Raw genomic sequence first — 13,072 nt, forward strand, 5'->3', positions numbered from 1 at the left:
GAGAAGATTCATAGTTGGGTGTGAAAATTGGAAAAAAAGTGTGTAACAAGAAATCTTTGGTGCTTGCATTGGAGACTCTGCTTACAGCAACAAATTATTACTACTCTGAATGCTATAGTTTTATTTCAAAGTCTTCAGCATCACAGGCCCAGTCTGAAATAACACACATGGTTTCGGCTTTTGTTATTTTAATCAAAACCACATTTTACTTGATCTGCCATGATATTGACTCTTTAGCTGTGGTGATGGACACCTGCATAAACAGATTTTGCTCTCTCCTTAGTGTTAATCTGAAGTATCACTAGTACAGTCAGTAAATTTACTTATAGTTTATAGTGCTATAAATGACTGAATGTAGTTATCTCTCTATTATTTAGCTGAATTTTTGTGATAATTCAGGAGAAATTACAGTGTAGACATTCTCAGGATTTTTTCATTTGTAGTTTTTTTGGGGAGTTTTGGGGCATTTTTTTAGACATAGGACCTTTGCAGTCCTCTCATCCTACTGGGCATATAGACTTCTACTTCTAGGTATATTGACTGTGCTCACACTAAACTCATGAACATCCTTCTCTGACCCTGTCAACCTCCTTGCCTGAGGTGATAAAGCGAGGTCTGGTTGGAGTCACACATTTGCCAATAAAAAACTGAATTTCTGTCTCTTTATTTCTTTATAAGATGCAGTCTGTAAATTAAAGGAGCAGTGTAATAACAAGGGCATTGAATTTTCATGTAGCAGAAGTTACAGTTTTTGGTGTAATTTATAATGAAGTCAGTTGCTCAGAAAATGCTTAAATCTATCTTAATCTTTAGTCGCTGTCTTCAGGAATGGGATGTTTTAGTTTTACTTTTAAAGTTAACTATTAAAATCTTATCTCTTTCTATCATAATAATTCAGTTATACATGCTTTGGCAGGATAATGAAGCCTTAGGTGTTAAAACACGGTCTTCGTCATTCATTCATACATTCTGACATCACATTCCTGAACTAGTACAGTCTTAGACTCTGAAATTATAACATTGTTATTGCTAGCTTTCCTAAAGACATGAAAGATTGTACAGCAGCATTAAATTATGCATAAGTTGAAAGAAGCTGCTCTTTTCCTGGCTAAGGAATCACTGAGATTTTATTACATGTGAGCAAAAATCATGACTGAAGTATGACATTCGTATGCATGCAGTAAAAGCTCAAAAATGGAGTATGTTTATTCTACATATAACTGTAATACTTAAATGTTATTCTAGAAGTTTATAGACACATACACATTAATAGGCAAATGCATAAATGCAACACCATGGGGAAAATAACTATTTAATATGCCAAGAATATATTTCAGGTGCATGGTTCTAGTCCACCAAAAGGAGGTGTATGGTAAGAGCTAGGGCCTTGTGTACTAAAATTTCATTCCAATGTAATTTATTACAGTGTTTTACAATGCCCATAATGTCCTTATCACTTCTTTCATACTAACAGTGGTATGTAACCAAAGTGTTTGTTAAGTTAAAATCCAATATCTAATATTTCTGGGAACAAGTATAACCTGGCTTTACCCTTGGAAAGTTTAATTCAGTCATTCCAGCAAGATTTTTGGAGCTGAAAAAATTCTTCATTAGCTCTGGTTGCTCCAGGCCTTAGCTTCTCTGAGTCCAGTGCACCAGCCTGCCTCTCTGGCTTACCCTGCAGTGGCCTTTCCTGTTTGTCCATCAGTTTCTTTCTTGCTGCTGGCAATATTAGAGACTAAAGAAGGTATGCATGGTCATCTCTTTTGCTTATTTATTCGTGCAAGTATTAATAGGTGTTCGCATCAATGGGTTTTTTGCACCTGACTTGCTTTTAATGTGATTCCAGGATATCTGATACGTATCTTCTGTACATACACATACAAACATGTAAAAATGCCCTAGACTCCAAGTTCTTAATTTCTTTCTACATTTCTGTTGACTCTGATGCTGATCAGCATAAACTCTCCACTAGTGTAGAGCAATCTAGTAACATATTTTATTGACCTTTTCAGAAAGCAACTTCCTTCCTTCTCTGGGGATCTAATATTTAGAACACAGTGCTTCTTCATGTAAGTGAGGGACAAAGGTTATACATCTGGCCTTATGCTTGAAAGGTATTCCCAGATGTTTATCAGGATGTTTACCGTCTTATGTTAGCAATTTTATACACAGAGTGTATTTCCAGGTGTCTCAATCCCTCAAGCAAGGGGTACTGTGTTTGGCTTGGGCCTAGTCCAAACAAAATGAGATTCCATTAGATTTCATTGATGCATGTCCAAAATCCTTAGCCTTAGTGACTCGGTCCCTCCAGCTCATAAACTCCTATACTACCTTCATGCTGAACAACTACAGCTTTTTGCAGAAGCCACCACTGATATCTGCTGTGATTTTGGCACTGATGTATTTTACTTTTGGAGTGTAAAACATCAGTAAGAGACAGACGTGTACAAGATGCTGCCATAGGCATAGTCAACATAGAAAAGAGAAGACATTCATTATTCTTCTAAATCACTGTGCTTCCACACATATTGTGGGAAAATGTAACATTGCTCCAGGCCTCATAGTTTCTGCTAGGAATGAGAATTCTAGTAAGAATGAAATCTATCAAAACCTTTTCTTTCCCCACCAAGATGCCCTACAATGAGTCTTTCTTGAGGAAGAACATTGCAGGAACAACTACAATGCAGCAGTTAAGGAAAAATCTTGGTGCACCTTTCAGAACAGGATGGTTCTCCAGGAGGTGATGCTATCCCAGTTTACCCACTTCACTGTTAGAAGAGGACAGAATAGTGTCTTAATTCTAAACTGCTTTTATTTAATCTATTTATAATCTCTCTTTGAACTATGTCTCATGTTTTTCATGCTGCATGGATATAACTGTCTTTGTAAAATATTCACAATAATAGTCAGAAACCTCACATTTCTGTTTTGATGATCTCATCTAATGAAATTTTATCAAAGAGTTTTACAATCACAAAAGAAATGCTCAGTGCAAAACTGGAAACATTTTCATTGTGATTTTATCTGTTTTCATTGTTCTCATTTATGCTTTCTGCAAATCACATCAGCCTCCTCATGGCACTGAAGTAATATCACAGAATACAATATATTTGATGATGTATCTATCCTTCTTTCATCATTGATCTAATCCAACATAATTTGAATTGGCTTGTGCCACAGGGCAGTATAACCGCACAGATGGACAGGTAGACCTTTAGGATTCTTCAAGAGTCTAATGAAATATTTTATAATCACTACCATTCCACGCAAATCTAGAGATATGTTTATGGAGTAATTCTCATTCATGGAGATGGGTGGTTGAACACATTCGCACAGAGATAGGATTCTTGGAAGAATATTCATTTTTATTTCTTCTATCTACAAAGATAAGCACAGAAAATCTCATCTATTTAAATCATCTGTTACTTTTTGAAATAATTTGCTGTAATTTTCTGTAAATGAGTCTTTAAAGCAGGTGTTGTACATGCTCTTGAGTACTAGTGCCTCTCAGTTCTGAGCAAATTTATTCACAACTGCATTTACCTACTTCCAGTGAGAAAAGCAGGAATAAAGCTGCAGACACACAATGGGTCCTGGGTGGGAGGAAGAGGATGAGCAGTGGTACTCAGTGGACATTTTCCATCACCACCACAAAAAGGAGAGGGCAGAAGAAGCATCAATGCTGTGCAGGTGCCATTGCACTGTCTCTACTTGTGAGGAATTTGATCTTGCCCCTCCTCCACTCCCTGTATTTAATTAAAAGCCTTTAGATCATTTTATGCTTTCCCTTTGTCACATATTACACCTAGTAATTACACTCAAATGGCAACTAACATGAAGGAGGGAAAAAAGCAAACCTGTCATGTGCCTGTACTTAAGCACCTCAGATGGTATCCACTGATCCTAAAATAAACTTTCTAGTTATGACATCTGGCTTTCAACCAAAGTGAGTGTTTTTCCTTTGCCTGAAATAAACACAGATTAAATTATTTGATCAAAGTCCTTTGGCATTCTTGTGTGGAAGAATTTTCTTTTTTTCCCCCTGACAACAACTTCCACAAGACAGGAGATTTTTGAGGCCAAGAAAGCAAACTAACAAATTATCTGGCTGCCACAGAAGATGATCTGACAGGTCCAGCCAAAGGCCATGAAACCTGGGAAGGGTTTCAGGGTGCAGCTGAATTTCATGCCCTGTAGTCATGTGCTGTCTCCTACCCCCTCATATTGCTATTTGTTCCACTTTGACAAGGGTAACAGGGATATGTCTGCCTTATTAGGAAAACATTTTAGGGGTCACAGCACCTTTCTTCTGCTACACACTCTGATGACGGTGTTCTGGTGCGCAGTCTTCTCAGTACCATCAGGTTTTGTAATTTCAAGGAGGCACTTGAACTGTAAACCACTCAGGATTATGAAACTTGTAGGTTCGCTTTCTTCCTTGTTTTTTAGGATCTCTTATATCTCAGTGCTAATGTTTCATGAATTTTTTGATTGAAAGGGAAAAAATCATTTTTCTAACTATATGACAATTAACAAGAGTCAAAAATCTCATTATGAATTTTTCTTAATTTTTACCAGCATGCACTACTCTGCCCTTCTACCCTTTCAGTATTTATTGTTTGTCTGAAAAGGTAATGGCCTGCAATTGTAGATTCCTTTGCGCTGGAAACAGGAAACAGCTGGCTGCTGCAGGGTGAAGGGTGATTACACTTAAAGCAAGTTGCTTACAGTAGCAGCTATTCCGTTTAGGTCTCTTTCAGACTGAAAAGGCATAATGCATGTGATTAAGTGGCTTAACTACCCAAAGCAGCCACCTGCCATTTCGGTGTTGAGGACGAAAGTGCACAAAACTTCAGAGAGAATGAGAAAGGTGGTGTTTGAGCATAACAAATGCAGTTGATTGTCAACAGTTTCATTTTCATGTTGCTGTGTCTGATTAGATGGCATTCAAACTCTGCATCTTGAAAATATCACTTCTTTGGCTGGCTGGCCTGCGTGGTTAAACAGGGAGTTGCTGGGTAAGCTCAAGTGGAAGAGAAGAGTTTATAAATCATGGAAGGAGGGGCTGGCCACTTGGGGAGAATATACGGCTGTTGTCAGAGGATGTAGGAAGGCAACTAGGAAAGCTAAGGCCTTGTTAGAATTAAACCTGGCGAGAGGGGTCAAGGACAACAGGAAGACCTTTTTCAAATACGTGGCAGATAAAACTAACACCAGAGGCAACGTAGGCCCACTGATGAATGAGGTGGGTGCCCGGTGACAGAAGGTACAGAGAAGGCAGAGTTACTGAATGCCTTCTTTGTCTCTGTCTACTCTGCTGGAGGTTGTCCTGAGGAGCCCTGTACTGCTGAGGCCCCAGAGGAAGGCAGGGCAATGGAGGAGTTTGCCTCGGTTGATGAGGACTGGGTTAGGGAGCAGTTAGGCAATCTGGACATCCATAAATCCACGGGTTGGGATGGGATGCTCCCACGGGTGCTGAGGGAGCTGGCTGAGGTCATTGCTGGACCGCTCTCCATCAACTTTGCCAAGTCTTGGGAAACGGGAGAGGTGCCTGAGGACTGGAGGAAAGCAAATGTTACTCCAGTCTTCAAAAAGGGAAGAGGGAGGACCCGGGTAACTATAGACCAGTCAGCGTCACATCCATCCATGGGAAACTGAAGGAACGACTTATCCCTGATGCCATCTCAAGGCATATCATGGATAAGAGGGTCATTAGGGGCAGTCAACATGGTTCCACCAAAGGTAAGACGTACTTGACCAACCTCATTGACTTTTATGAGGACATAACAAGACGGATGGATGATGGCAGAGCGGTGGACGTGGTCTACTTTGACTTGAGTAAGGCATTTGACACAGTCTCCCACAGCATCCTCACAGCTAAACTGAGGGAGCGTGGTCTGGATGACCAGGTAGTGAGGTGGACTGTGAACTGGCTGAAGGGAAGAAGCCAGAGAGTTGTGGTCAATGGGGCGGAGTCTATTTGGAGGCCTGTATCTAGTGGAGTGCCCAAGGGTCAGTACTGGGGCCTATATTATTCAATATATTCATCAATGATTTAGATGAGGGAGTAGAGTGCACTATCAGCGAGTTTGCTGATGACACCAAGCTGGGAGGAGTGGCTGACATGCCAGAAGGCTGTGCTGCCATCCAGCGAGACCTGGACAGGCCGGAGAGTTGGGCAGGGAGAAACTTAATGAAATATAACAAGGGAAAGTGTAGAGTCTTACATCTGGGTAGGAACAACCCCAGGTTCCAGTATAAGTTTGGGAACAACCTATTAGAGAGCAGTGTAGGGGAAAAGGACCTGAGGGTCCTGGTGGACAGCAGGATGACCATGAGCCAGCACTGTGCCCTTGTGGCCAAGAAGGCCAATGGCATCCTGGGCTGTACTAGAAGGGGGGTAGTTAGTAGGTTGAGAGAGGTTCTCCTTCCCCTCTACTCTGCCCTGGTGAGACCACATCTGGAACATTTTGTCCAGTTCTGGGCCCCTCAGTTCAAGAAGGACAGGGAACTGCTGGATAGAGTCCAGCGCATGGCAACAAAGATGATGAAGGGAGTGGAGCATCTCCCTTATGAGGAAAGGCTGAGGGAGCTAGGTCTCTTTAGCTTGGAGAAGAGGAGACTGAGGGGTGATCTTGTTAATGTTTACAGATATATAAAGGGTGATTGTCACGAGGATGGAGCCAGGCTCTTCTCGGTGACAACCAATGGTAGGACAAGGGGTAATGGGTACAAACTGGAACACAAAAGGTTCCACTTAAATTTGAGAAGAAACTTCTTCTCAGTGAGGGTGACAGAGCACTGAAACAGGCTGCCCAGGGAGGTTGTGGAGTCTCCTACTCTGGAGGCGTTCAAGACCTGCCTGTATGCCTTTCTGTGTAACCTCATCTGGGTGTTCCTGCTCCAGCAGGGGGATTGGACTAGATGATCTTTCGAGGTCTCTTCCAATCCCTAACGTTCTGTGATTCTGTGATTTCGTAAGTTTATGTGAGTAGTATCTCATGCATATTTTCTAAGCATAACTAAAAGTAGGCTCAGCAGTTGTCTTAGTTCTTTTATGTTTCCCATCAGCATCAATGAAAGCATTAGTTATGATTTTGATCCCATTTATTGCAAATATAAATAAAATCTGACAAAATTATAACTACATCCTTTAGTGCTGGAAGCTAATAGAATAGGGAAAAAATAATTTTATGCATGAAAAATCTCATTAAACAGCTTCATAGAAGTAAAAGAAATTGGCATCAGAGCCCATGATGTATGCAATTCATCACTTTCTAGGCCCAGGTAGGATCTCTCAGCAAAGCATTTTTTATTAGCAATTTTGCAAGACCGTGTGTTCTACCTAAAGGTAGGCACAAGTAATGGCGCAAAAAGTCCTTGCCTATATTCCCCCAAATCCCGGCTGCAAAATCCTTCCCCTCTTCCCATTTGGTTGGGTACTTCAGGGTTTACAGACTACCCACCTACCTCAGTTTACATGTTTCCTTCATTTAATTCTAACAATAATCTTCCTCTTATTGATCTATTTAAAATATGGGTTCCTGGCTCTTTGGCTACCCTACCCCCTAGGTTAACTTGTAAAGTATCAGTAAGTAACTGATACTTGTAAGTATCAGTATGCATTCTTGGATTAGCTTGGAGACACTTTGTTTTACATTAAGGATTCATAGTCTGATATCTCTCGGTCCTTCCTTCCCTGCCCCCACCCCATCCCAACCCGCTGGGATCAGGCGCCTGGTCCTCAGTTTTGTAAAAACAACATTGCTTCATTAAACGTTCCTTACAGCTTTGTCATCACAACCACTCAGCCAGGTCTGTTCACCGTGCTTTATGTGACCCATGTTCTCCTTTACAGCGTCTGTGTTAGTCTATCTAGACAACACAAAGGTTAATGGGATCTAATGGAAAAATGCCCTGCTTTTCTGAAATGTGATCAGAAGCTTAACACAGACCAGCTGAAACAGCAAAATTTTCCGTACTGCTTTATCCCTGATGTGTAGCAGTGTCCCCTAGAGGCTACAAGGACAACCGAGGGAAGACTTAGTTAAAAAGGTCATTTAGGACTCATAAAAAACATTAACTAAAGTGCATGAAGCATTGCTTATATCTAAATTGTATTTCACAAAATAAGCAAACACACAATTCCTTCAAGATGCAATTGCAAGCAATTGGCTCCCCTTCTCAGAACACTTCAATTTCTAATTTTAACAGCAGAAAATGTCCTCAAGGTACAAAGGGTAGGTAATCAAATGAAGAGGGGAATTTGAAAAGGCCAGGAGCAGTACTTGCTAATTCCCCCACAGTAAATGTGGAGAAGCCTTTATAGCTTAGTGACTTCTTCAGCTTTGTGGAAGAACAAATATTCTTGCTTTTTCCTTTGGGCCAGAGACAGTTAATTTTGTTTAATAAGCGAGTGGCACTAAGGATGTGATCTGATCTAGTCACTGCATTTCCTGTGCTGGATTCTGAAAGTCTTAACATCAGTGAACCCTTTGAAATGTTTGGGTTTTTTGCCTTTTTTTTCGGCAAAAATGGTATCTGACTGTAAAGAAGGATGTAATCTCCTGCTTAATCCATACTATAAACTCCTATCAATTTTGCATTTCTACCATATGCCACTTATGATTAATGTTATCTACATTAATAGTTGTGTCCCATAATCATTTGTATAAGTATGAGCACAAATAACTTAGTGGTAAAAATATTCATTATTTAAGGAAATATAAGTTAGTAATATAGGTAAATAGATGTAAATTGTCTACATAAAAATTTATTTTTTTTAAATATTATTAATTGTATTTCCATGTGCACATCGAACAATACCATGGTGTGGTATAAGAGAGGGAGAAAACCATCTCACAGCTCTGACTTTCAAGCAAGAACAGCATAGCTTGGTCTAACTCCGAAACTATTGCCTCCTGTTTTTTCCTTTTGCAGCAGACAGATATCTGAGATGCTTGTGCAGATGTTCCTGAAGCACTGTAGTTAACAGGATAGTGCTTTAATATAAACTGAAGCCAGTGGTGCTTCATCCTAAAAAGATTTGATGCAGCTCTCTCCAGTTCCTCAGCTGAGTCATTAGGGGCTGAGCAGTGTGTATGGAGGATGAGACAGGTGACAATGGCAATAACCTGAGCACCCACCTGAAGCTGTGTCATCGCTGAAACATGCTCTAGTTATGCTATCTGATGTTATGGCTAAAATACAAGGAAATGTGTAAGGCAAACCTTAGGGCTTGCATTTTTTCTTTCGCAGCAGCTCAGAAACCCTCAGTTCTCTCTAGATATGAGAAAACAATTAGAACAATTATAGACTGAAGTGCTTTCACAGTATCTCTGACTATCACATTTAATAGCTGTTTATCTAGATTGGGATACCCTTTGGATTTCAGTATCTTCTCCTTCTTAATGATAATGCTTTTTAAATCGTTCATCTCCCTTATTGCTTGGCTTATGTGTGTATCCTGCTGCTGGGTTTGCCCTTTGTTTTGTGTATAGCTAGAAGAGATAATCTCTTGGTTATTAACACCTCATTTAGGTCTGTTGGGATATCATCTAATTAGCTATTATCCATAGACCTCATTAGGGAATTAGCTATTTATGTGTGAATGAAGACAGTTTTGTTATGTAGTAAAATCTAAAAATCTAGTAATATAGGGTGTAGTCTGTTCTTGAAAATAAATTTCTAACAATACAGGCAAAAGAAAACTATGAAAACTCTACTCATACATTTTTAGGAATTCACATTTTATACTATTTTCTTTTTTTGGTACTTCACTAAGCTAATTCCTTCACCATCTTCAAATGATGAGAACAGATGAGGAAAACATGTTAGTAATTTAACAACCAAAATTAAGAAACACTGGACTGAGTTTGTGGTATTTTGTCACATAATTTGAGCTAGAAATCGCACATTTATCAGCTGGGTGAAAGTGATCAGACAATTGTAAGAGTGGTTTAAAATTTGTCTACAAATGGTTTCGGAATTCAGCTCATTCTGCATGTATGGATATTTTCATTCAGAAATGACCACTGTAACAGACTGTATTTAAGAGAAAGAGCATTAGAAACAGACTATGCATCCTCCAAAATGCATTAAAGAAAATTGTAAGGGCTCTGTGGCTTTTGCCAGACACATTTCATAGGTTTGTTTTCTGCATATTCAAGGTGCAAAGGAGGGTAAAGGTCCAGTAGATGTACTTTATGATTCCATTAGGTCTACTATTTTTTCCCACTTTGCATAAATGCAGGTTTTATATTTTGAGAGGATGGAAGAAAACATACGAAGCTATATTTTCTGACAAAATAAGTTTTTTAAAAATTTGCAGTCTGAAGCCATAATAATCGTTCAGCCAGAGCCACCTCAGGATAAAAGGCTCATCAAGAGCTTCAGATATGAAAACTCTCTCGTGTGAGACTGAGTTCTCGCTGGGAAAAACCTAGCATACATAGCTCCTAGTGGTTTTGCTGTGCTGTCAGACGTTTCTCCTTTACTCAATGTGCCTCGTGGACTCTTGCAGCCTGTAGGGACCCCAACTTGTGTTCTTTCTCTGAAGCTGTGATTGTCACACTTGCAGCAAGTTCAGTCACAGAATGTGGGACTGTGGTAATTGGTTAAGTCAGCCTAGAATGTCAGTTCTCTTGTCTGCAGACACCATCAGTTTAACATTTAAGTAGCAGCACAGAGATATATATTAATGTTTTATTTGCTTAGTCATCATGATTTCATCAATTAATATGTGTAGCAGGCCCTACCAGCTGTGACTGTCATTTACCAACCCTGTATTTTCCCCCACTAGAAAAGCAGGACTACAAATGCTGCTATTGTTTGGCTTCATACCGTTGCAAATACAGTTCTTCTGTATTTCTTCTAGTGGTAAGCCCTGCTTCCAAATACCCTTATGTTCTAGGAGGAAGAGATTGTAAGAATTTCAAGATAATATCTCCATGAAAATTGTAGAAGGGGAAATTGAAACTAATGTTCTTTCCAAATTTTTTCCCCTTCACTGTAATGCTTCTCCTGGTTTTCTGTGGCAATGTCTGCCTTTAATTCAGCTTGCAGATATTGATCATGCCCTCTTCAGCCATGGGAACTCATCATACACAAGGATAAAATAAGCATATAATAAAGCTGAGCAAAGGAAAAGGAGCAGAAAGATTAATTCAGTTACTAGGATCTTCATCCGATCATATGAGGGCAGGATTTAGGAGAAAACTTTGTGGTGTCTTAAAATCAGAGAGGGTGGGATAAGAAAATGTTTTGATGCTACACTGTGATTCAAATATTATTTTGACTGAAAAACTGAAAAATGTTTCAATTCAAACATTTTCAGGTATCTATGGAATGTTCACTTGGCCACATCAGGCCACATTTGAAGTTCAACACAAAGACATTGGAGAACATTCAAGAGCAGGGTAATGCTGTATTTGAGAGTGTGTTATACTGACTGCTGTAGGAATCCTTCTTTACTGTGTGTAGGTCCCAAGACTGATCTTCTCATTCCTGCTATTTCAAGGTAAAGGGAGTGATTCAGGGACTCTTTTATTGTAGATGTAAATCTCAAAATGGATTAATAATAGGTTTTGTTGGCATTTTTACTCTTTTTCAGATTAACCAGAAATCACTCATATCTTCAATGTGAGAAGCAAGATGAGCCAGCTTCCTCAAGACTAGTGATTGGACTACACAAGTGCTCCTCTTTTCTTCCTTACAGTAGTGTTGGAAAAAGTATTTTACCCACTGGCTTAAGGTCATCCATGTATTCAGGCGCTGGTTTTGGCTGAAGCTGGCAATCTCAGCTTCTCACCTGTCACATCCTAGGTGAGAACAGTGCCTCTGTGTGTCTCCTCCCACAGAAGAAAGGCACTGAAGCTGGCATCCCTCAGACCAAATGGTGTGTGGGTGTTCCTTCTCCTCTTGGTCTTTGTGAAGAATGATGAACTATTTGGCTTAAAGTTGTAGTGGTTTGGACTGAGATGGTGGGAAGCACTCAGTCTTGTACTGTGCCAAGGAGCAGTTATTAAGAACTGCAAAGCTCTGTGCTCCATTGTTACTTGTAGCTCAAAATACTGCTTGTTTGAATTTAACATGTCTCAATCTGCACTGAAAGAGAGAGAGATAGAGGAGCATCATTCACAGTTGGAATCAGTGGAGTGGCAGTTGAAGAAACTACTGACCTTCAGCTGCAACTAGTTGCTGCCTGCCTTCTGACACTGGCGCTTGGCTACAGCAGCATGAATTGGTTTTAGCAGATGCTCACACCTCAAGTGTGAGAGCATATTTGGTCTGCTTGTAGGCATGCTGTGAACAAGCTGGAGATGATGACCTCAGCTGCCTGCATGTGCAGGCATAGCTCCAGATTCTCCATGTCACAGCCTTCTCGAGCATGCAGTGCTCCTCATGGCTGAACAGTCTTGTAACTTAAGCATGCAATTGCTGGATGTATCTGCTTCAACTGCCAGCCTTGTTTCCTAGGGGAAAAAGCAAAAGAATGATAGAAAATATAAAGTGACAAAATTGGAAGTGTCTGGAGAGGAAATATGTCAATAATAAACTATGAACAACTTTCCCAGGAAGAAGGGAGAAGATCTTACTAGTGGCCAGAAATCAGTTTGTATGGCAGAGGGACAAAAGCAGAACAAAATAGCTTTTTTAATTAACTCTTCTTATGCTTTAGCACTGAACAAAGAGTCAGACACGAGTTCTGCCAATTAGTGAAATCTAAACTTAACAACCACTTCAAAACCGATTAATAACCTATGGACAATCTGCCAAGTTCCTGCTTCTGAGTATATATGTATGACTTTAAGATACAAATTAGAAATTAAACATTTTTAGTTTTTTCATGGTAAACTAAAGAAATAGCAGAAGGGTTGGACAAAAAGTACAATTTAAACTGAGAGTAGTCATAGTTTTAGTGAAAATGGGTAACAGTTATTACAGATTCCAGCAGTATTTTGACATGCTGATTTTTACAATCTGTGTACTGCTTTGAAAGCTTCAATACCATAGTGTAATGAAGATACTGAAATAATCAGCTGGTATACATTGCCAAACTACACAGAGT

Source organism: Streptopelia decaocto (genome assembly GCF_964273445.1).
Source record: "Streptopelia decaocto genome assembly, chromosome: Z".
NCBI classification, from domain to species: Eukaryota; Metazoa; Chordata; class Aves; order Columbiformes; family Columbidae; genus Streptopelia; species Streptopelia decaocto.